Below are 23,998 nucleotides of genomic sequence, written 5' to 3'. Positions count from 1 at the left end.
TTCACTGCATTTGCTCGTTGAAAATAGGAAATATATGTAGGTACAAGCAGTTACATGTAAGCAGTGATACACGCAAGTATCTTTATACTTCGTTTTGACTGAGAAGAAGGAAAAGAAGTGTTAACTGGTGAAACATGTATTATAAAAGCTGTCAGTTTAAGAGTTGTAGGACTTCTGTCTGTGTACGTCTCGGTCAAGTTCAAAGCGATATATTTATATCAATAATATATCAATCGACTTTCGACCGAGTATTGTCCTTACATATCAGCCGATCGAGACTACGAGTCGGTCGACACTATGTATCTATGTATAGCTATCAAATATAAAGCTGAAACGTAGTCAAATACCTGTTATGTTCAGTTGTGAAAATATTGTTCCACAGGCAAGTAACTTGATCACATAGATATAACAAAACTGCATCGTCATGTTCACAGCTGTTCGCTCGACGAAAACAACAACACGGACGTAAATGTGATGCTATGAAAGGCGCTGTTGTCCATATTTATCCGCAAGAGCGAATGAGAGGCTCTGAAACTGAAGATTAGAAGCAGCCATTTTGTATCAGGGGCATCCAGAACCAACGGCCTTTAAGCCTGCGTGACCAACTACTGAATAACAATGCCGCCATTTACAATGACTTAATTAGTGCCAAACAAAACAACTTTCTGCAAGACTGCTAGAGTGACAATTATTCCATGAGTAAGTTATTCAAGGTATACGAACGTCACTGAGGCCCGTTCCAAACGTCGCTCCATTCATGCGCCGAAGAGCGGCGTTTGAATCAGTTTGGTTCGGCAGGTTAGGCTTGGTGCGGCAAACAACATTAAATTCGGCAGGGTCTGTCGCACTATGCGACGTTGGAGCTGCAGCTGATTCCTACGGCGTTCTCCTCGTGTGTCGAACCCAAGGCATAAATTACTGTAATTTATTTTTTATATAGCGGGACTCGTGATTGGCTCAAAATTGAAACAGTCATGCATGAAGCTTGAAGTCGTCGCTAAAAATAAAGACAACAAAATGTGCCTTCGATTTATGAGAAACGGGACTGTATAAGCCACAGGTGGCCCAAGCACACAATGCGAGGAGTTATTATTTTTTTTAAAATCTTTCTGCGAACGTTCAGCGCGCGAAACGTGACACAGTTACCGCCGACATCTACTATTACATAACGACCGAGTTTGGTTACGCGAAACGTGACCTTCGCTTTGCAGCATATGTTGGTGTTGTCTTACAACGGTTTGAATTTATAAAGGTTTGTATGGGGAAAAACGGTTATCGACATTATAGTTGAAATTCTGGTATTTTTGCAATAAAAATGGCTCACCTCAATGCGTTGTTGTCTTTTCTATTGTCATCTCGCTTCTCAGCTCGATCCGAAGCCTTTTAAGCGAGTTATTAAGGAGGTCTACAAGCACCTAGCATAGATGTTTTATCAAAATCATTGAAGTTAGCTTGGATCTCCAGACTATTAGCTGATGAACATAAGAGCGGTGAATCTTGGAAGGCGATTCCTACCTATATCTTCGAAAACTACGGCGGACTAAACTTCATATTACGATGCAATTATGACAGGAAATTTCTCGATCAGATTTGGCTACCTCAATTCTACAAATTGATTCTCCTGTATTTCTTGGAATTAAAAGAATCTTTTCCAAACCAGTCCGGCTAATAACAAATTTTATTCAACAACAAAGATATTTTAATCCACGGTCACAGTATTTTTTACAGGAACTGGTTTGATCGCGGCATCTATCTCGTACATGATCATCTCAAAGCAGATGGGAAATTTCTTTCTTACTCAGAATTTATTCTAAAATATGATCTTAGATGCTACTTCCTCATCTATTTTCAAGTAGTTTCTGCTATTCCCAGACACATTGCAGAAAGTGTGAGGGCAAACCCCATGGACAGATCAAATCTGCTGTTAAATAGTATGTTTCAGCTTTCTCCAGAGATCTCCATAAATTTAACTAAAATGAAAAATAGAGACTATTATAGGCTCCTCATAGACAAAGAACCAATTGAACTGAAGGCTAATTCTAAATGGGAAATAGATCTGCAAATTGATCAAACATCTCTGAAACCTATTTTTAGTCGCGCGAAAAGTGTATGTAAAGATAACAAACTTAGGGAATTTTATTTCAAACTTTTACATAGACTAGTAGTCACCAAAAAGGAGTTATTCCTCATTGGTAAGGCGGTGGACACAAAGTGTCCATATTGTGAAATGAATGATTCCATAATTCAAACTTTCCATAGCTGTAATTGGAGCCAATTTTTCTTTCTGGAGGTTATAAAATGGTTCAACAAAGAAAATGTCACCTCCATTAGTCTTTCACCAACTGAATTAATTTTTGGTATGGAAGTTGACACTTCAAGCAAGGAATTAAACATTATCAGAAAGTTAAACTTCACCTTTTTATATGTGTTGCATGTTTTTCACGCAAACCTTATCTGCCTACATTTTGGATGGAACCCCCTACTCAAAAAACAACTGACAACCCTGCGGTACTCAGTTGTTAATGTCGTCATGCATTTAAACAGGCTTAGTCATTGCAGCAGCAAAACCGTTTGACACTACATGTACAAGCTCACTTGACATGTGTAAACAGTGCCGAGTTCAGAGAGTTAAAACTCACATGGGACATTGCACAAAACAGAGCTAAATTGAGAGATTGTTGTTGTGTTATGTCCCATTAGGACTAAGAGTTAAATAGATTATTATTATTAGAGGATAAAGTAAGTAAGTAAACAGTATTCTGCCATGCATTTCCCACTTAAAAATTGTAACGACTTGTTATGTCTACCTTTTCACTTGTAGCAATTCAACTCCCAGGTTCTGACATTTGAAAACAGCATTCCAACCGAAAGGAATAAAACTAAGCATAAGACCCCAGTACGCACTGCGGACCTATTTTTGGTATAGCTAGTAGCGATGTAAATAGGAGTGTAAAGTAGGAGTTATAGCCCCAGTTAATTGTACATGTTAATTTCGTTATTAGTTTCGTATGTTAGTTTGTCTCCTGTGCAACAGACCACAATAAATAAATAACTTAATAACTTAATAAAGGAAAAAAGCAAGCAATGTAAGAATTTAATTACAAGTAGAATACTATACATTTATTAGTGAAAGTAAAATATAGAGTAGGCAATAAAAATAAGGTATGAAATTGTAAGCGACTAGTATTGCCACGACTGTAAACAGTGTACTTTAAATCGAGTATAAATCGAGTATAAATTAGTATAATTATTTGTAAAAAGCTTTGCCTCGAATTGCCATCGCAGGCTCATTCATTTCCCTTATGACAACGAATATTTCCCACAACTGCGGTAACTTTTTACAAAATGGAACAACCATTGCACCCCCTCGCCCGAGATCCAATCTGCACCCCCCCCCCCCCCCCACTATTTGTGGCTCGTTAAATGCTTAATACTTCGTGTAAGAAACTTAAAGTGCATTTTTCTCAAAAGTTTACTTTTGTATCGACTGACTTCGCGCCAACATTTCTACTTTGCAAGGTTTTTAAGTAGAATTTCTGAAACTCGGGCTCATCAAAGACCAATAGCGTCGTGATGATATAAACCAAAAAAATCGTAACATTTTAAGGTCTGTCACGTGACATGAGATGATTTGTCCACTGGGTGTGGTAAAAAATAAGGTTATTTCCAAATAAAGCTGTAAAAAGCACTGAAAATAAGAGTTAACTGTCAAAACTTAGGTTCATATCACAGAACAAAACAGAAACTTACATGATATGCTTATTTGACAGTCAATTCTTGTTTTGTAAAAGAGCAGGAAGTGTTGGCGTCAATACTATAAAACACTCTTCAAAAGGCTGTGGCTGGTTTCCATAGCAATCATTTTGAGTAAAACTCTAGAAATTTAATTTCTCTTCTTGAGTGCAATAGCACACAATTGATCTTTCTTCACCAGATTTAAACAAACTTTTTGGTCCATATTGAGGGTACCATACCACCTTAAGTGCTCCCTTTCAGTTAAATTCCAAGCCAAATTCATCTCCACAACGCACGATGCATGTAACAGTGTCACGTTTCGCGCGCTGAACGTTCGCAGAAAGATATAAAAAAAATAATACAACGCGAGGAGTTAAACTCCTCGCATTGTGAGCTTGGGCCGCCTGTGTATAAGCGAGTTTCTTTAGCGCAAATTCATTTTTTGCGTTTTCTTCGTGATAATAGCCCAGCTTATGAGATTTCCCTTTAACAAGTTGAATTAAGCGGGAGAAAACCTGTCTAAATACAAACACTGAACCTTGAGTTTGAATTTGCTTCCCGAAATATTGCTAAAACAGCGAAATGTTAGTCACAGCCTTTCTATTTGGACAGGGTTCTTGAATTCAGAACGCATATTTTCTCGTAACCTGCGAACAGGCTCCCGGTCAGCCCGAACGAAACTCATTCTTCTATTTCGCGCTCGCCGAATTTTTTTCCGTCATCTCCGGGAGCATGTTCGCAGGTTAATTTTCTCGTCGAAAATTTTTACCACCGGCTTCCCGAATTAAGTTCGACGCAAGTACGCCGTCTGAACCAGCCGTCGCTCCAAAGTCGCTTTAAAGTCGAACTTAATCAAGTTTGGTTCGGCACACGAGTGGAGCGGCGTTTGGACCGGGCCTAAAGTGCCAAACGGTCGAGACGTGTATTATTGAGTTGGTGATATTCATCTAACTTCATGAATTTATTTGTCAGTTATCAGTGATGCGTGACGTGTCAGGTTAGACACGAAAGTCGTTTACTCAACAACTAGCTTTATTTGCATGACCATAAATACATAGTGTTGCAAAAGCCTTTGCAAACTAAAAGTAAAACTAAAACAGTGATGACTACCGTGATCTTGTAATAATGTTATGATATAGCAATCAAGTTAAACTGGTTTGATTTGAAAGAAGAATATTGCGTAGATCATGTTACAATATGCACGTGATTACTATCAATGTTCAACTAGACTATTATCAAGTTTCATCCTCGTGTCTTACTGCGCTGTACTCTACGGGTCCGCAAATGATCCCAGGACCGCAAATGATTCCAGGACCGCAAATGATCCCGGACCGCAAATGATCCCCAAATTGGACCGCAAATGATCCCGGACCGGAAATGATTCCCGATAGGGACCGCAAATGATCCCGACTAAAAAAATAAGGAATGGCATGGATGGTGGGAAGGTGTGGATAGGGAATTGACGTACGTGAATACCAATGTTTTTATTAAAGCCATCTTATAATTATAATGGCTTACAACTTGCTTTTTTTTTCATACTTTCGCCTAAATTTTGTTGCTAACTACGATGTTATGAATATCACCACTCAGTCATCAAAACACGACTTGGCTTGCATTTCTTTGCAATTCTCAGTAAAATTATGATCAGTGCAACATACGCTACATATCCTCCTTTGTTAAACATTGATATTTCGGTGTTATAGTTAAATCACATTTTATCAGCCATTAACGCCACTCGTCTAAAGTTTTAAACTAAAATCTAACCATGAAGCAACTAGTACAGAAGACGCTGTCACCTGAGTAGACCCACAAGCCTACAACGCTTCATCACTCTGTAAAACACCTAGTGTGTAGCACTGGAAATTTGAACAAATTTATTTTGTAATTTTTCCTTGGTCGTATTTTGGCTTTAATTCCTCGGAAATGACTACTTGAGTATTATAAGAAGCCAAAATTCCAAGCTATAGTTATGAACATCAGATTCATGACCATGCAAGCAAGGCCAAGGCTTGCACTTCGTTTTGACAATTAGCTGTTTGATAGATGTTTGATACTATCGCCACCGGGATTTCGCGAATGTTTACAAGTATGTGTTTTTCTAAGACTTCTAATTCAATAGATCGTCTTCACGTGACGTGTTTTTATCCTCATCAGGTATAAGAGGCGGTATATTTATATCTGTTTACAATTAGCGTGCTTCGTTTGAAAACCAGAGCATTTTGAATTTCAGGGTTATGGAGGTTGCGTGACACAAGGCTACGATCGAGTTTGTTGAAAAATATATACTTATCTCATGATTTTGAGCCTTCTTAGAAGTTAGAGCATTAGGAAAAGTAGTTATGTAAATGCTTATTTGTTTAGTACTGATAATCAGTCGCCTAGAAAGCCAAAGTAAGTTCCAGATGTTTACACTATATTCCGGCTGCCGTATTGGTGTACCACGGATGTACACTAACATGGCGTTTTCTTACTGGGTTCTGTAAATTTCTGAGAAACATTTACGACGAATATCTGAAGTTCAGGGAAACGCATAGGCCTAAAACTTGGAAAGTGTCTTATTTAGTTATCTTCTATAGCGTACATCACAATTTCTTACCTTTTTCCACTGGTTGGTTTTCGATTTATTATTTTTTTTTTTCATTGCGTGACAGTGAAAACGATCTGTACCCTTCGAAGAACAAAAGAGAAACTGTGGAATATGTTTTTGTAAAATGATAAAACATGTTTTTTTAGTTCATAATTTTTGTACATGTTCTCACCTTCCTCTGATATAAATCCATCCCATTCCTATTTTTTGATCGGGATCATTTGCGGTCCAATATTGGGATCATTTCCGGTCCGGGATCATTTGCGGTCCTGAGATCATTTGCGGACCCGTACAGATCTCTGGCGCCCAGCACGAAGATATTCACGCCGTGCAAGATAAACACCCGCCTTCAAGCCGCCCTGATGACAAGTCCAAAAAGATCCGCGCGGGGAAACCGAAGACATGTAAATTTTGTGGCAAAGCACATCCTTTCGAAAAGGGCAAGTGTCCAGCTTGGGGAGCGAAATGTACAAAGTGCGGTGGCAGAAATCACTTCGCAACAACCTGCACAACTCCGACTAGAAAAGTACACAACCTGAGGGATGAATCCTCCGATGACAGCGATGTGGAGTACATTACAAGCATTGTTGCACAACCGGAAATGATACACGCCGTCACGCAAGAGCATGATTACCCAAAAGCAATCTACACTGAAATGTTTGTAGACAAGACAGAAGTGAAATTTCAAGTAGACAGCGGCGCCTCACTGAATGTCATTCCCGTCAGTTTTGTGGCTGACAAGATGCTCGAGCCCACCACAAAGACGCTACAAATGTGGAACGACACAACACTAAAGCCACTGGGTTCCTGTCGATTAATTCTCCGCAATCCAAAGAACAAGAAGAAGTTCTAGATGGAAATCCTTGTCGTTGACAGACAACTGACACCACTCATAGGAGCAAAGGCAGCTCAACAGATGGACCTAATTACTGTCAACACACAAAACTTCAAGATCGCAGAACCGCCTGAACGACCGAGGACAGAGATTAGGAGGTGCAGACAGCTGATGAAATAGTAGCCAGCTACCCAGAGGTGTTTCAAAGAGAGCTAGGAGCACTACCAGGAACAGTTCACCTTGAAGTCGAACAGGGCGCCACTCCCGTCGTCGCACCGCCTCGTCGTGTCCCAACGTCACTCAAAAAGAAGCTGAAGGAAGAATTGGATCGACTACTACAGTTGGAGGTCATAGCTCCAATCAATGAGCCCACTCCATGGGTTAGCAGTCTTGCTGTGGCTGTGAAGAAATCGGGAGCGCTGAGAATCTGTATCGATCCCAGGCCACTTAACACCGCCCTGAAGAGAGAAGCGGTGACCGTTCCGGAACAGTGTCGGAGATCAGAGCGAGTCAGGAAGAGCCCAGCATACCTCAAAGACTTTGTCTGTGACTAGACTCGTGACTTTAAATCTTTCGTTGCCGTTATCATAGAGATTAGTGTTTATCGTTTATTGACCGTTGTGTGTCGAACTCACCAGCTGCTAGATTTGTCTTATATATGGACCCATTGATTCCGAACTGAACTGACATTGACATTTTTGTCGTATTTTTTTTTTTTTTTTTTTTTTTGTCATATTTTCTTTTTTTTTCGGTCAAAAGGGAGGATGTTACAATATGCACGTGATTACTATCAATGTTCAACTAGACTGTTATCGAGTTTCATCCTCGTGTCTTACTGCGCTGTACGCTATTGAGTGTTTGATAAAGCGGAACTTGAAACAGATCAAAGCAAGATGAAATAATTTTGCTAATTGAATTTTAATATAATGATTTGAAGAAGTCATAAGTTGGCCGAGGGCTTGTCGGAATGAAAGGTTGTATTTTTCATAAAATTTATTTCGTAGAATAGAGTATTCATTGCGATATATAAGAAAGTGAGATTCGTCTTCAATTTGACTACATTCACAAATAGGGCAGAGTCTGTTAACCCTTGGAATTTGATCATATCTACCAGTCTCAATCCTTAGTTTGTGACTACCTATCCTAAATTTCACTAGTTTGCTTGTTAGGTCTAAATAAGAGGTGGGTGTATAATCGTTCTTAAAAGTGTTGAAACATTCTAGTTAGTAGAGTTTTGGGTGGTATGTTGGCAATATAAAATATACTCTCACTGCATTAGGCCAACATAATGTTTGATTTTGGAGTTAGTTAATTAAGAGCAAATGTCAAGAAAAACCAAGTAAAATTTGAATTTCGCGGCAGAAGTAGAAAAATCGATTTTTCTCTCTTTTCGTCCACAAATAGCCCTTAGGTAGATATGAAACGTGATATAGTTTTTTGGAGCTCGAAGCGCTTTAAATTCGAGAAAATCGAGGGAAACGATTTTCGCCTCAACGGTGACCAAAATGGCCGATCGCAAAGACTTAAAATTAGTAATCTAAACTTAATTTGCATTCGCGTGTAAAAGAGAACTAAAACTTATCAATACTTTTTCTTGAAAGACAAAGTATTCAGCTATCCAAAACAGGTTAGAACTTGACTTGAGCGCCATTTGGGAATAAACACACAATTTTTAAAAAAATCCCTTTCAGTTACTAGGTCGAATTCCTAATTTAGGAATAAAATTCAGAGATATTTTTCGACATGTGCCATAACTCCAAATTCCTTGAAACTTCGCCTTTGGAACACTTTTATTTTGTTGTAAAACTTGTATTAAAATCAGCTTGGGTTATTCTTCGAGTGGTTTTTGAGGCCTGGCTGAAAAACTCCGATTTTACCTAAAACATGACGAAAAGTAAACAATGGCTTCTGCGCGTTGGTCTGAGGGCAAGCGAGTACAGGCATTTAAATCCTTGTAGTATGAGTTCTTTGTACTAATAAGCAAATTGTTTGCTTGCACCTGTTATAAAACTGTTCAATCTCAGCGCCAGAGTAACTTTATTTAATCCGAATATGTTTCATCGCTTCCAATCCCAGACATTGTGACGAGAAGTCGATTTCACACCGCGAAGAAACAAGAAGTCGAAAACGTTTTACTACGCGGCCTTCCAATTATCAATTTAAGATAACTGGCCGCTGAAGGAGATATTTAAAGCTTAAAGCAGTTACGTTTTCTGTAACTATCAGGTTTGGTTGCAGGACTAGCAATACAGGTTAAATTTGGTAAAGAAATCTTAAGGTTTCATTGTTTATTTTGTTTGCAAGTCACGGTTTCATTCCCGGCCGTGGAATTGTCCCACAGCAGAGACCAGAATGGGTTGTTTTACAGAAGTGCGGCCGTTTATTTCCGAAGTAAAACATGTTTCCGATAGTCTTTAGTAATTTTGTAAATCAAGAGAAAATTTTTCTCTTGTGTCAATATATAGTTTAGGTAAAAAGAAGGTCACGCGAATCTCAGTTAAAAGTTCGGTCAGAAATATTTCCCGCCAAAGCGAAGTTATTTTTTCCAATGTTTTCTAGTCACTTTGGTTCGACTTTCTGCTATTGGCAATCCATGACTCACTAAAAGACCCGCTTGTAATGGTTAGCTAGACTGCAGAATAGAATATTTAAGCACGCCAAATCCATTAAGCTAATTTATTTTACCCAGTATTTTCCCAAGGGAATTCTATTTTAGGCTTCACGCTGCGTGTAAAAACAAAATATATCCTCAGTTCTCTTGTTCTTTTCTTGCTTTGTATTTATTTATTTTTTTTTTTTTTTTTTTTTTTTTTTTTTTTGCCATCGTGCAAAACATACTGCAACCATATAATGATCGAAGCTCTACCCTAAATTAATTTTGAGACTTTTGTTAACACTTCGTTTGCTTTCGGAAGGCGTGACACGTCATATATACAGCGATTTAAGGTCAGACGACAGAAGTTCGCAAATGCGGATCTTTTTTAAAGGTTTCTGTCGTTTATCCTTGGTATGTTTTAAAAGTGTGAACTGTTGTGTTTTTGGATCAGAAGAATTGCTATGCAATGCGGGTGGACTCTGGTCAGTCATTGTTCCATTAACGGCGCTTAAACTGATGAACGAGATTCTCGAGGAAAGTCAGAGGTCAGATCCTATTTGGTAGCGATACGAAAAGACAGGTTGGGTGACACCAATTTGCCGCTATCCGCCATGGTATCCGTTCCACGAAGAGGTTACGAAGGAGAGAAGAATAGAAATCTGTAAATGCTGCTATGTCAGGATTACCAGCAGAAATCTTTCTTGCGATCAATGTTGTTGTTTTTGTCGGCGCAAGTTAGTATACCTTGCGTTGTACCTTGTAAATGGGCAAGTCCTATATTAGACGGTTGGAAAATGAGCGCCTGCTCGCATTTACTTTGCAGTCCCGTTTTCCATATTCAACTGAAGTAAAGCAACTCTGTAACTTTCATTTATACATGTACACAGTTAAACAGGTTGAATTGTTTAGAATTGCGGTCCGTGATTGTGAAATCTACACATTATCCGTTTGCAAGTGATCTAATTTCACGTAGAAAGATTAAAATATTCCTTGTGAGTGAAGGTACTTTTGAATGCATGAAAAAACTCATTTTATCATTTTATTTTACTTCAAAAGAAGCATATCGACCTGCAGAACGAAAATATGATAATGAAAGAAGTTAAACCGCTTTACTTCAGCAGTCTCTTCTGTCTCTTGGCCTCAGGAAAACACCCAAGCAGCCTATTGCTTACTTCTTGCTGATGTTTTCGTTAAAATCCGGTTATTTCAGCGGCGCGTTAAAAGCCACTCGAAGAATAACCCAAGCTGATTTTGATATATGTTTTACAACAACATAAAAGTGTTAAATACAAGGAACTAATAATACAAGGACTTTAAACGCCTATACCGCATTGCCGTCAGACCAACGCGCAGAAGTCCATTGTCTACTTTTCGTCATGTTTTAGGTAATATTGGGGTTTTCCAGTCGGGCCTCAAAAACCACTCGAAGAATAACCCAAGCTGATTTTAATACATGTTTTACAACAAAATAAAAGTGTTCCAAAGGCGAAGTTTCAAGGAATTTGGAGTCATGGCACATGTCGAAAAATATCTCTGAATTTTATTCCTAAATTAGGAATTCGACCTAGTAACTGAAAGGGATTTTTTTAAAAATTGTGTGTTTATTCTCAAATGGCGCTCAAGTCAAGTTCTAACTTGTTTTAGATAGCTGAATACTTTGTCTTTCAAGAAAAAGTATTGATAAGTTTTAGTTCTCTTTTACACGCGAATGTAAATTAAGTTTAGATTACTAATTTTAAGTCTTTGTGATCAGCCATTTTCGCGACCGTCTACGCGAAAATCGTTTCCCTCGATTTTCTCGAATTTAAAGCGCTTCGAGCTCCAAAAAACTATATCACGATTCATATCTACCTAAGGGCTATTTGTGGACAAAAACAGAGAAAAATCTATTTTTTGACTTCTGCCGTCCTATGTTTGCTAATTAGAAAAATTCACTCTTAAGTACGAAAGATCAAAACAAGGGAAATTGCATTATTCAGACATACTTCAGTATATTGGAATAATGAGTATTCGCACCAGTCCCTTCCAGTGCGAGTATCAAGGCCTACTCTGGGACCTTAAGTTGCCGTAACTATAGGCGACTTTGGGCGATTTAAGGCGACTTTAGGCGACTTAAGCAAAATTGGCAGAAAAATCATTACGACTTTAGGTGATTTAAGGCGATTTTAAGCGACTTAAGACGACTTATCTCGACTTAAGGCGACTCAAGGCGAGTTAAGGAGATTTTAGGCGACTTAGGGCGGTTTTAGGCGGCTTGAGGAGACTTTATTTCAATCGAGTGATATAAATTTAAACTTAGCAACAGCCTCTCCAAATATTTCTTGCAATAAACCAATATTGTGCCAATACTGGTACATAATTAAGTCACCACAGTCTCAAATATCCAGGACTGGGTTGTTTAAAGCCTGATTAAACTAACCCAGGATTAGAGAGATTTTGATTACTTTCATTTTTGTAACATTTCGGTCCAGTTTTCTGTTTCTGTTGTTTGTCTTTCAGTTTTGAGTTTGATTCTTCTTAAAACTACACAACCATAAGCAGTGAAAGATATTCCTATACAAAAAAAAAATTATCTGGGTTAGCGCTAACCGGCTTTCGAACAACCCGGGCCAGATTTCAAACCATTAAAAAAGAAAATACTATTAAAGAAAGATTGACCACAACACTGAACAGTTACTACCATGAGAACAATATTAACAATAAATATCAGCAAGGTAGCATGAATATTAGTGAAGATATCACAATAAAAAATAAAAAAAAAACTAATAAAATATATTCACAGTGACAAAAATTTAAGATTTAAGATATTTTGATTTAATTGGAAATGTTTGTATATTTCCATAAATTATTCAAACAACAGGGAAATTAAAATTAATTTAGCTTATTTACATGCATTTATCTTACAATGCTTCCCGAATTATACAAATGGTTATCTTGGAAGACTTATCTGTCATATTTTTGGCATCTCCACTGTCAATTTTGGCTTTCCAAAGTTGCTCAGTCCTTTTTAGGGACCCAATCGATTTGTTGCTCTCCTGTCTCAGTCAGACAAAATATTCCAATACCATAATGAGTACCGCATGCTATGTTCCTTCGTAAGAAAACTTCCTGTAAAATTTCACCAACTGCTTATCAGGCTCCAGAAAACTTTGAGGACCCTGGCAGTTTATACAGTGAATCGAATCTTTTTAGAAGGTTTTTACCACGGTTGATCAGACCACCAGGAAATGCACCTTCCAAGCTTTCAACAGTTTTCACCTGACACATTACAAATGCGCAGAACGACATTTTCGCGACGAAATACTAGAAATTGATATATCGATACCAGACGCACTGGTCTCCGCCATTTTGATTCTCCCAGTAACCTTTGCGCCGCTAACTGGTTTCCATGCTGTAACGCTTGCGGCGACTTAAAAACGAGTCAAACTTCGAGGTGTGTCGCTTAAAAGCGTGTCTGCTAAGTGTCGGGACTATCTTACGGGTCTTCTGCGAGGTAGCAAGAATGACGGAAAACCAAGTTGACGGTTGACGGCGATTTATTGCTTCAAATAGTAACGATCGTAAACTGAAATAACAATATAACGAATTTCTAATCAATTTGCTTGCAATGCTGCGTAACATAAGATCAAGGGGGCGTATAACAGTCTACGTGTCTAATCGATAACGCGACAAAATAACGACGAACAACGTAAATTAACATAAACAAATCATTATAAACTACGTTAAAACTACTCGAGATGCATAAACAATCAAAAGATGAACATTTGCGGCTTATCAACAGCCCAAAATAGCCTAATCTTAAATGTGGGCGTTCACTAAATAAGGCTCTAATTTATGCGATGTTCTCTTTTTCAATCCAAGACAATCAAAATTGTGTTATGTACGATTCTGCACATAAATCTGCTTTCGCCCAAGATAGGAGCAAACTAAATCTAAACAAATTAAGTAAAACTACGAAAATCACTTACATATCGGTCCCGCTTGTACCAAGGGTATGAAACGAAGAACAGCAAAGGTACTACTAATCAAGGCGAAATCTTACGAAACTCTGTTGAAAGGACGCTAACTAAACTTTTATATGCGCGTGGTGACGCTAAAAGGTCCGATTACAAAACCAATAGGAAACTAGATAAGCATACGTCAACATTGTAACTAAGTTCGTTACTAAGACCTAGGCACGCAATCAAGCTAATCGATAATTAATCTAATAAAAATTGAGACTTTGTGAAGTATCCTCAACACATGCTTCAAAGAGACGAGACATCGGTCTGTGCCACGAAAATTCGAGTCCTCTTGCTAAGTGTTCCGAAATGTAGATTTATTTTAAATCGCCCGATAATAAATTACTGAATTCAAATTTCGGAGAGTATTAGTTTGGCGATTTGTTTTCTTTCTTCAGTGTTTTTTGTAAACGTCTGTCGGAGTAGTCATACTCGCGTGAGCGCGAGTAGCTCACGTGAGCTCGCGTACACTTTAGTCACGGGGCCAAACTAAGTCACGTGTTCCAAACATTGGCCTGGCGGCCATGTTTACTGAGAGTTGATTACAGAGAATTTTGTGTATCTTACCTTTTGATAGTAACAGTAGCGCAGTCCAGGTAATATAAAGTGTATAAGATGATGTGAATACCCGGCTTCATCAAATGTACGAAAAGATAGATAAACATTATGCTATAAGTAGGTTCGTCCAATTACGAAATTCAAACGTTTACAGTTAGTCGAATGTGGAAGTAAAATGCAAATAATGATTTTTGCTGAAGAAATGGCCCACGTTTGTCACTCTTTTAGACTCGGTAAGTAAAGTATTTAAAGTGTAGACTCAGCCGTTCGGTTCAATTGACTTTGGCTGACCATCTTTTTACTGCTCAGTGTGAAAGTGACTAGAAAGAATTGGGCCTTAACCCAGAAATATCTTTCTGTTTTTTTCTTTTCATCTTGATGATCTAGAACACCTCTCACTGTTGTTGTTTATTAATTATACACTGTAGGTCTTCGGAAGATTTGATTCAGTAATATCTTACAAAAATTAATAAGCTTAAATGAAATTATTGCAGTATAGTCATTTGTTATATCTTTCCTAAATATATTTCCTGGTGATAACACAGAGTGTCGTCGTTTTGATTAACTCTTTTTACAATGAAATACAAGAAAAAAATTAAAACTTAATAGAAATAAAAAACCATCTGTGAGAGAGTATACATCAGATTGTCATTCCTGTTTAAGTGTTGTCTACATGTAGAAATTATTCTTGCTAACATGGGGGCTAGACAGGTGCAGGACTATTATAATATTAGGTTTTATTAAATGCATAAAAGAGCCGCGGCGTTGAGGCATGATACAGTAATTGTCAGGTCCTCAGCTTCTAAAAGGACCGTAGTCAGCCTCTGCTATTTTCGATGCCATCAGAATTATTGATATTGCATGGTGAGGCAAAGTCTTGTTGCTTTACTGCAAGTTGTATTCCTGAAAGTATGTGCGTTTATCTTTAGTAGCCTCTCCGTGATTTTCTTTGGTTTGACGTGCTCCAAACGAAATATGAAAGCCAAACTCTTGTATGTAAACAAAAACAAAGGTGTGGCTAACTAGGGCCCTTTTTAAGGGGAGTTTTAGATGTCTCCAATGCATTGGGAACGAGTGTTAAAAAAAAAAAAGAAAAAAAAAATTTTAAAGCACACCTATTGAGGCTACCTCTGCTGCACCCTGCCCCCTTGTTCCGTAAATCGCGTAACCAGTACCCATTTATACATCTGGGTGAGCAGAGGCACTATGAGAGTAGGAACACAATGCAATGATCCCCAGTAGGGGTCCATTGCATTAACCATTGGGCCATCGTGCCTCCTCCTCCATAGGGTCAGAGTGGCGCTTACCCTAACACGACAGTTATAAGTCTGATAACCTTCTACAGGGGCAATTTGAGTGTGTTGAAACCTTTTTAACATGGCGTAACCGATAGCATTTTAAGGCGACTTTAGGTCCCAGGGTAAGCTTAGTATAAGATCTGACTCCCTAATGTATTCAGATCACTTTCACGTAACTAGCCTGCTCGAAGCACCTTATCCTTTGCTCGCTCTAATTATTTGCTGCTTGGCGAATGAAGTTGCTCAAGCTCCGGTCGTTCAAGGCGTTGAGGCCGCCCAGGCTGCAGTTCTTCACTAACAGTTGCAGGTTTTTCCTTGCTTTGTTTTGTACCGGCTTTCCTCGCCATTTGTTACAGTTCATTTGGCCAGTTCGTATGTTTCGCTTGTCTTCCTACTGTGTACCTTGGCCTCCCGCTATCTCGCTGCCTCTCCTAGTTGTTTTTACTGTTTCCCTTCCTGTGTTTTTCGTTTTGCTTCGTTCGTTGCTGCATGTTTGCCATTTTAGTGCTTTTCTTGCCGTCCCGGCATGATTTTGTTTTTTGTTTAGCCCGCTCGTCATGTTTCACGCGCTTGTACACGGCTTTGTTACTTCCCGCCAGGAATGTGGGCTGAGAAGCCAAGGAGGTCTTTTATAAACTTGGGCTGGGAAGCCGGAAAGGTCTTTTATATTGTATTTCCCAGAGTATTAGGTGGGCTGAGAAGCCGAGGAAACCTTTTAAGTTGGGCTGAGAAGCCGAGAAGACCTGTTAAGCTGGGCTGAGAAGCCGAGAAGACCTGTTAAGTTGGGCTGAGAAGCCGAGAAGACCTGTTAAGTTGGGCTGAGAGGCCAAGGAGTTCTTATTCTTTTGTACACGTTGGGCTGAGAAGCCAAGAAAATTTTATTACAATTTCTTTCTCCGATGTGTGTGTTGCCAGGACTGAGAAGCCAAGACGGTCTTTTAACTTGGGCTAAGAAGCCGAAAAGGTCTTTTTAAATTGTATTTCCCAGAGTATGAGTTGGGCTGAGAAGCCGAGAAGACCTGTTAAGTTGGGCTGAGGAGCCAATGAAGCCTTATTACTTTGTATGCTGGGCTGAGAAGCCAAGAAGATTTTAATTGCAATTTATTCCCCGATGTGTGTTAGCAGGGCTGAGAAGCCAAAAAGGTTTTGTTATGTTTATATTTCCCAGTGTTCTATAGAAACCCTTTTGTTCCATTATTTATCCTTTGCATGTTTACTGGGCTAAGGTCCTAAATTTCTTTCTTCTTCCCATGGTAGCCTGAAAGGGTGTCTAATGCCCTAGCCGGATTACTTATTAGATAAGTAATCGTAGTTACGTGTCCTCAATTTTAAACGAATCTCATTTGTCAACGGCATCTTTCAAAGCCAGCTTAACAGGCGTTATTTTAGTTCTTGATGCTGCTATTGGTTTTTTAGATTTAACACGAGGTTTAGCCACTGGTTGTTCTACCTAGAACATAGCCCCAATGGGTAAATCTATTATTTTTGTTCTTGGAACTGGAACAGGCTTTTTTGTTCGAGGTTTTGGGGACTGGTCATGTTATCTCTAAACTCAAGTGATGGCGCAATTATATTTTCCTCATAATCTTGTACCATCTGCTTCACGCTTTTTCGTGGTAGTGGAATAGGTTTTTTTCGATTTTTGTTGATCTATTAATAGATCAATTAATTGCTTCTTTGACAATTTATTCAATTTTGATTTATCTCCATTATATTATAGGTAGATAATTTTTTCAAATTTGAGTTTTTCAAATTATTAATATTCATTTTTTCATTCATAATACTAATACTATTACAATAACATACATATTTTTCTGTTTAAGTAATTTTCATTTTTGTGAAAACATGTTTTTGCCCTCAAAAGAAGCCATTGGAGAGGTAAAAATAGAGTGGAAACGGCAAATGGCGTTTTCAGGATGGACAAATGGAGAAGCATTTTGGTTATTTGTCGGAGACTGGGAGACAGGAGAGGGCTTTCCGTAAATTGCTCTGAAAAGCCTGAAAACGCACTTTTCGAAATAGGGCCTGCGTGAGCATTTTTTTGGTCAGGAGGAGCTGTTGGTGGCTGTTTTTGCCGTTTAATTTGAAAATGCTCCCGCACCCCCATTTACTATACTACTCTTGCGTTAACGGCTTTGTTGGGCAGCCAAGATATTAATAGCCTGTGAATACAGCGAACGTCTCAGCATTTTAGGTCGCTTTCGCGTATGAAGGGTTATTTCAAAGTAGTCAAACTATGTACATTTATCAGGGGCATAGCCAGACTTTTTGTAAGGAAGGATTACATCTCGCACGAAATAAGTCACCATCAACTGGTACAGTTTAATCATAAAGCCTTCCAGAACGCATGCGCGTCACGTTTAATAAGGAAACTTTTTTGATGTACAAACTACATATGTGTAAAAAAGTACCAACTTTTGCACGTATCTTCTTGTAGGCTTATAGACTTGTAGTCGGTGTCGTGGTCTCAATTACGCGTACTGTCTTAAAATATGGAGTAGCATATGTTGGTCTCATTTGAAAAGTTTCAAATTGACTTTATTGGAAAAATTTGAAAATCGGAAAGGGAGGACCCGTAACACTCCCCTGGGTACACCCCTGGTTTACTACTAAGTCGCAATTTCAAAAGTGAATGAAAACGATTCCATTGAAATGAATAATGTACATAACTGCGATTGAAACACGTGACTACATATAGGATTACATTTGTTTACAATATTTTCCTCATTAGCATAAGCGATACAGTTTCTAATCGAGCCACAAAAATATTTGTTTTGAACATTGAAAGGGCACAGCACGATTAACTGTCCTAAGGAATATTAGCCTGTTGTATTAAATACCTTTTGGGCGACGCGAGTTTAATAACTCAACATTTTACAAAGAATATAAGCGCTCATTGGCACTTTTGCAACCAGGAAATATTGCAGTTTTTGAAAGCCAATTTCTCCCCGAATATTCCACCCAAAGAGCCAAACATTTAACCAGTTACTAAGTTCCAAAAGCTCTTTTAATGTTTATAGTAATTTCGAGTCTAATGTGAGGTCTTTCTGCGCAAATAGGCAAAGGCAAAGTCTGCATACGAGCCAAGTGGCCCTCCAGCCCGGAGCTTATCCCAGTTTCTGTAGCATGAAGCCACTAGGAGTATTTCTACTCCCCCCCCCCCCTGGATGGGCTTCGTTTAATTACATACGACGTTCCTATGCACGAAATTGCATGGGAATCTTTAAGAGTGGATGTCTCTAAAAATCAGAGGAAAATAAAAAAATCGCGGACATAGTCGAAAATTCGTTTCGTCTCATTTTTTGTCTACAGGTAGCTATAGGTACTAGCTTAAGTGAAATGAGGTTAGTTTGTGTAAATATTCATTTTGACGGGAATAAACAGTTATGAATTGCATGGTCGAAAATGAGTGCGTGCGAGCTCGAAATTATGTAGTTTTCAGGCCGACCTTAGATGAAATAAAATGCGACAGCAGGAATTGTCTAGCAATAAATATATACAGTTGGCCTTCCTTTACCAAGATATAGTGATATTTTTTGTATTGTGTCCTTCCTGATAAAACCACGGGTTAATTACCAGAGGACGTCTTCGCCATTTTTAGTTCACGTCAAACCCGGCCTAATATATTGTGGCAAAAATGCATGTGGTAGTGCGTCAAAATTTCCAGCAATACTATCACGAGGGCTTATAAGGTTTCAACATACCAACCAACCAAACTTCGGTAAAATTGTAAATGGCGCCATATTGAAATGAACAAAATCAACATTGCAGTGACACAAGCAAACCATTGTTTGAGTCGCAGCCGCACTTAGCTTGTTATGTTTGCTTTGATATCAATAGTTCCTTACCTTAGAAAGGCCCTTATTATGCCGCTTGGAAGGTACTTTCGAAATACTGTCCTCTGCAAGTTGGTATAAAGGGGGCCGACCGGCGCACTCATTGAAGCCACTGAGCCGGTGATGAGTAAACTTTAAAAGTTACTTGTTGTGGTCATTTTGTATAGCGTGTCGCAACCCAGTTTCGTTTTGTCTACTTTGATCCTAATTTGGCTTTTTTGACGTCCCACACGCAAAAGATCCCGTACAACACAGAAGGCACCGCTAGCGATTTACACAGGTTCCTGTCTGCGTGTCGACTGCGCGACATGTGATAATCTGTCACGTAACTAGATCAAGTAACAATACATTCTGCAACACGAATAAAATCTAAACAAATATATGGCCGTCATGAACAAAAAAGATACAACAAAGAAACAGACTTTACAAAATGTCACAAATTTAAAACAGACAGTGAAAACTCTATGGAACGAAAATAACGATTTAATTTTCCCACGGGAAACAAATGTAACCAGTTAACGAAAGTAAACAAAAAGCAAAAGCGTAATGATCGTCGGTGAAAGGAATAACGATAACGGTTGCTTAAACTCCAGCAGAAAAAAATTGTCTTGTTCTTTCCTTTATATTGTTGGTGGCGTTTGTGGTGCAGAGGAACGCGCAAGGCATCCGTCCACTCTGTTACATGGAAGAGCCGCTCCTCTTCCAAACCAGGAGAAAAAGAGAATGAGGATTGAACCTGTAAAATTAGAACATTTTGTTTCTTTCATAACGAGTCCACACGTAATTCAAGATGTTCCTTTTGGGGAAAAACTTCTGAAATTGTCAACTGGCGAGATCATAAAAACACCCTGTGTGATCGGAACAATGATAGCAGAGCGCACTGTCCAGCAGTATCAAAAATACTGCTGTGAAACCAACTTTGAGCCTATGAGTAAGAGAACCCTACAGAGAGTTTTGGCCGTGTGTTCTGCATCTGTTCGCAGATCTCTGCAAGGACTTGATAACTTTTCAGCACAAGGAGCGGAAGCATTTGATCATTTAGAGAAACTCGTAGACAAGCTTGTTGACTGTGGCAAGACTCAGCAATGGGCGAGGGAAATCAAGCAGCAACTTCGTTTGTCGAAGCAGTACCTAAAGGGCGACTAAAAGGTGGGTGCATATTTTATAATTATGCGTTGCCTTTGCGGAAGTGATGTAGTAGACTTCTTACTATGATACACGGCTACCTTTTTCTTTCTCTCCAAGTCCTTTTTATGCTTAATTCATGAAACAAGAGTTTGCAATTTACCGTAATACGCTTACACACATGTATACAACGCTGAGAATCGGTTAAGTAATCGTTTTGAAATGTCGATGCACATGCGTTGCTTTGCAAATATGCACTGAATCACGCGGTTGTCATTTTACTCTTTTTTTAGGTACATGCAGTGGAGTCCTCAGAAGTTCCCGATCACTGTCGAATTTATGCGCTAAGTGATCCAAGCAATGCAGAATTTCGGGGCTCCTGCGACCATCTCCACAATGAGTCATGTGTGCAGTGTTATGAGTTAGAGGAAGTCATGCGTACCATAGAAGATGAGTGTTCAATTGCGCTCTCGTCAGCAGAAGATCAAGCTGACATGCTGCATACTATCAAACAGGCGAGGGATGATATCATTAGCTGGAAAGCCCATCAGCTACGTTCAGTCCACCAAGCTGAGGCAAAGCATTCAGTTTTAGCCAAACTCGACAGCCGATCGGTGCTGTTAGTCCAGGAGTGGGCAATGAAATATATGCCCCGAAAATATCGAGAGGCACAGTCAGATTGGTTTGCGCAGCGAGGATTGCAATGGCTCATTAGCGTTGTCATAAGACGGTCAGAGGGTTCTAAGCACTTTGAATCGCAGACACTTGTATTGTATAATTTTGTCTCTTAATTATATCTAAGGGGGCCGCTGTAATTGGCTAAGCTGTAGCGGCTCCCCTGATTTTGTTTTGTTTTGCTGTCTGGTTTTTCTTTTTTTGTTGTTTTTGTTTGTTTTGTTTTTTTTGCTTCCTCTTCTTTTTCTTTTTCTTTATATGTAATAGAAGGCCGAAGCTTAATAAATAAATAAATAAACACTTGTTCACGTATTTCAAAGCTGCGCCTAAGACAGTGTGACTGTTGCTTCGATAATGCTTGACTGCCTCACTACCCTGAAAAAGGAAATTCCAGACCTGGAAATGGCTTATTACAAACAAGATAACGCTGGTTGTTATCAGAGCGGAAATTCAATCATCTCAGCTAAGCTGGCGGGTGATGCCGTAGGAGTGGCTGTTGTAAGAAACGACTTCTCGGACTCTCAAGGTGGAAAGGGGGTATGTGATCGCAAAGCAGCAACAATCAAAGGAGACGTTGGAAGGTACGTAAACGAAGGCAATGATGTCATCAACGCTTTACTGCTCCATTGAATCTGGCCAAGGAACCACAGGAGTGAACGCAAGCTATGTTGCTGCCAAGCCGTCAAGCACCTTTAATATCAAATGGGGTGGCATAAGCTTACTCAACAATTTTGAGTACGATGAAACTGGCGCACGAGTGTGGAGAGCATTCAATGTGGGTTCCGATAAAGTAGTGCCATGGGCAAAGTTCGAAGGAGTCATGAAGCAGCCCGAAAAATTGGAAATCCTAGAACCCCCATCGCACAATGTAAGTGGGGCACCGCCGTTCAAGATTGTGAGACTTCGACATATCAAGAAAAGCTCTGTCAAAGCAGATTTCTCAACTGAAAACGAAAACCAAGATCAAAGCAGTATTGATCAAAATAAGCCAGATGACATGCTTTTCCCGTGTCCAGAGGATGGATGTGTAAAAGCATACAGTCGCTTTGCAAACCTACAGACACACCTAGATACTGGAAAACACCAAATGATGCTCGAACAGGAAACTCTCTATGATAGAGCTAAAAGAGAATGTTCTTCCAAAGTGACGGAGGGATGCAGTCGAATTCCAAGTGTTCAAGTTACTGTCCAAGCAAAGAGTGACGCCTTGCCGCCTCTTCCAATGGGTTGTGCCCTGAAGACAATTAAGAAAAAAGGTGCGTTTTACAAGGAAACAGACCGAATTCTTAACTGACCAATTTCAAAAAGAGGAGCAAAGTGGACGGAAAAGCGATCCACAGGAAGTTTCGAAAGCAATAAGCTTAGCAAGAGACCAAGCGGGGGAACGCCGATTTCTACCTGATGAAGGCCTTACGTCGCAGCAGATTAGTCGCTTCTTTAGCCGTCTTTCAGCATACAAGCGATTAGAAGTTACAGCCGCCGGTAACGAAGCAAAACCTAGTGAAGTCTAAGAAGTGGCCATGGAGAGTCCCGACGAGAACGAAATTTCCGCCGAAGCTGAGAGTCATCTATCTGCTGTGTGTGCAAATGTGATGAGAGATGTGGCTATTCAGCATCCGATTGTATCTTTCGATCTTAACATCTGCGAACTTGTACAAAAACATACACTCACAACTTTAAGAGTGGATAGGCTAAGAGACATGTGCATCGACCTTGGGCTTGATATTTCTGACATTTCACCTCAGAAGAGGAAAAAGCCATACATCGCACTACTCACACAATTAGTCCAGAGGTGTACCTGCACTTCCAAGTAACTGAGCACTGTACGTTTCACGAATAACTGATCCGCTGATTATAAAAGGCGGTGCGTATACAATTTTTAAGAGGGCGTTGCGTGACAGCAGAGTTCTACATATCGCATTTCAGTCACTCGAGCTCGCCACTACTTGTGGCATCTCTTGCAGTAGTGTTGACGATTTTCAGTATATTCGAAACAGGCGAGTGCAGAAGGCGCAGAAGGGATGCAAATGCTCGAATTCATGTTCACTGGATGCGAAGCAAACGTAAACTAACGGCTGTGTGGCAAATTTAACCTGTCGTGTGCAATTCAATTGTTCAACCTGTTGTGTGCGGACTTATGCAGAATTATGGCGCGATTCACAGGGTTGGAAAAGTCGAAATTTGTTTCTCCTGTCTCAGTATATGAAAATAAAGTGTAGTTGTAGACATTTAATATGTTTATAGTCATTTCAACGGCCAGTGAAGATGTAACTGACCAAAACAGTTATTTGTGTACAACGCGTTTAATTTTGTTATTATGCATTCATTATGGCGTCATAGTATTTAACCGAAATACGGCCGGTGGTCATCTTTTGATTGTCAAAGGTCCCAAAGAAATAAAAACCCAAATCGTAAATAACTATCTTTCAAGGCTTCTTGGTAGTGTTATTGTAAACTTTGAGGCACTACCACATGTATTTTTGCCAAGCTATTCTAGGCCACCTTTGCCTTAATTTTAAAAGGCCAAAGATGTCGTCTCTTAACAGAGACGTAGCTCCTCCAGGAATAACACGAGACAAAAACTATCACTTTCTCTCGATAAAGCAAGTCCAACTCCATGTTTCTATAGCTAGAAAAGTCCTTCTGTTACATTTTTGTTCGTATGACAACTGCCCGAAAAGTGCATAATTTCAGGATCGCGCTTGGTGAAATTTGAGCAATTGACCCGCCGAGAGTTTTTAACGGTTTATTC

General features: G+C 39.3%; 1 protein-coding gene and 1 pseudogene across 1 annotated transcript in view; one reads left to right on the top strand and one right to left on the bottom strand.

Annotated features, from left to right (window-relative positions):
- The window catches only part of LOC145492554 (fibroblast growth factor receptor 2-like), a 128,813-nt gene that overhangs the window by 85,544 nt on the left and 19,271 nt on the right, over positions 1 to 23,998 (bottom strand). The gene's annotated exons all lie outside the window — the stretch shown is intronic.
- LOC145492674 (uncharacterized) lies at positions 19,993 to 23,060 on the top strand (annotated as a pseudogene).

Source organism: Orbicella franksi, chromosome 7 (assembly GCF_964199315.1).
Source record: "Orbicella franksi chromosome 7, jaOrbFran1.1, whole genome shotgun sequence".
Classification (NCBI taxonomy): Eukaryota; Metazoa; Cnidaria; class Anthozoa; order Scleractinia; family Merulinidae; genus Orbicella; species Orbicella franksi.
Note: the sequence above shows the minus strand (reverse complement) of the source record. Positions and strands in the feature narration are given on the sequence as shown.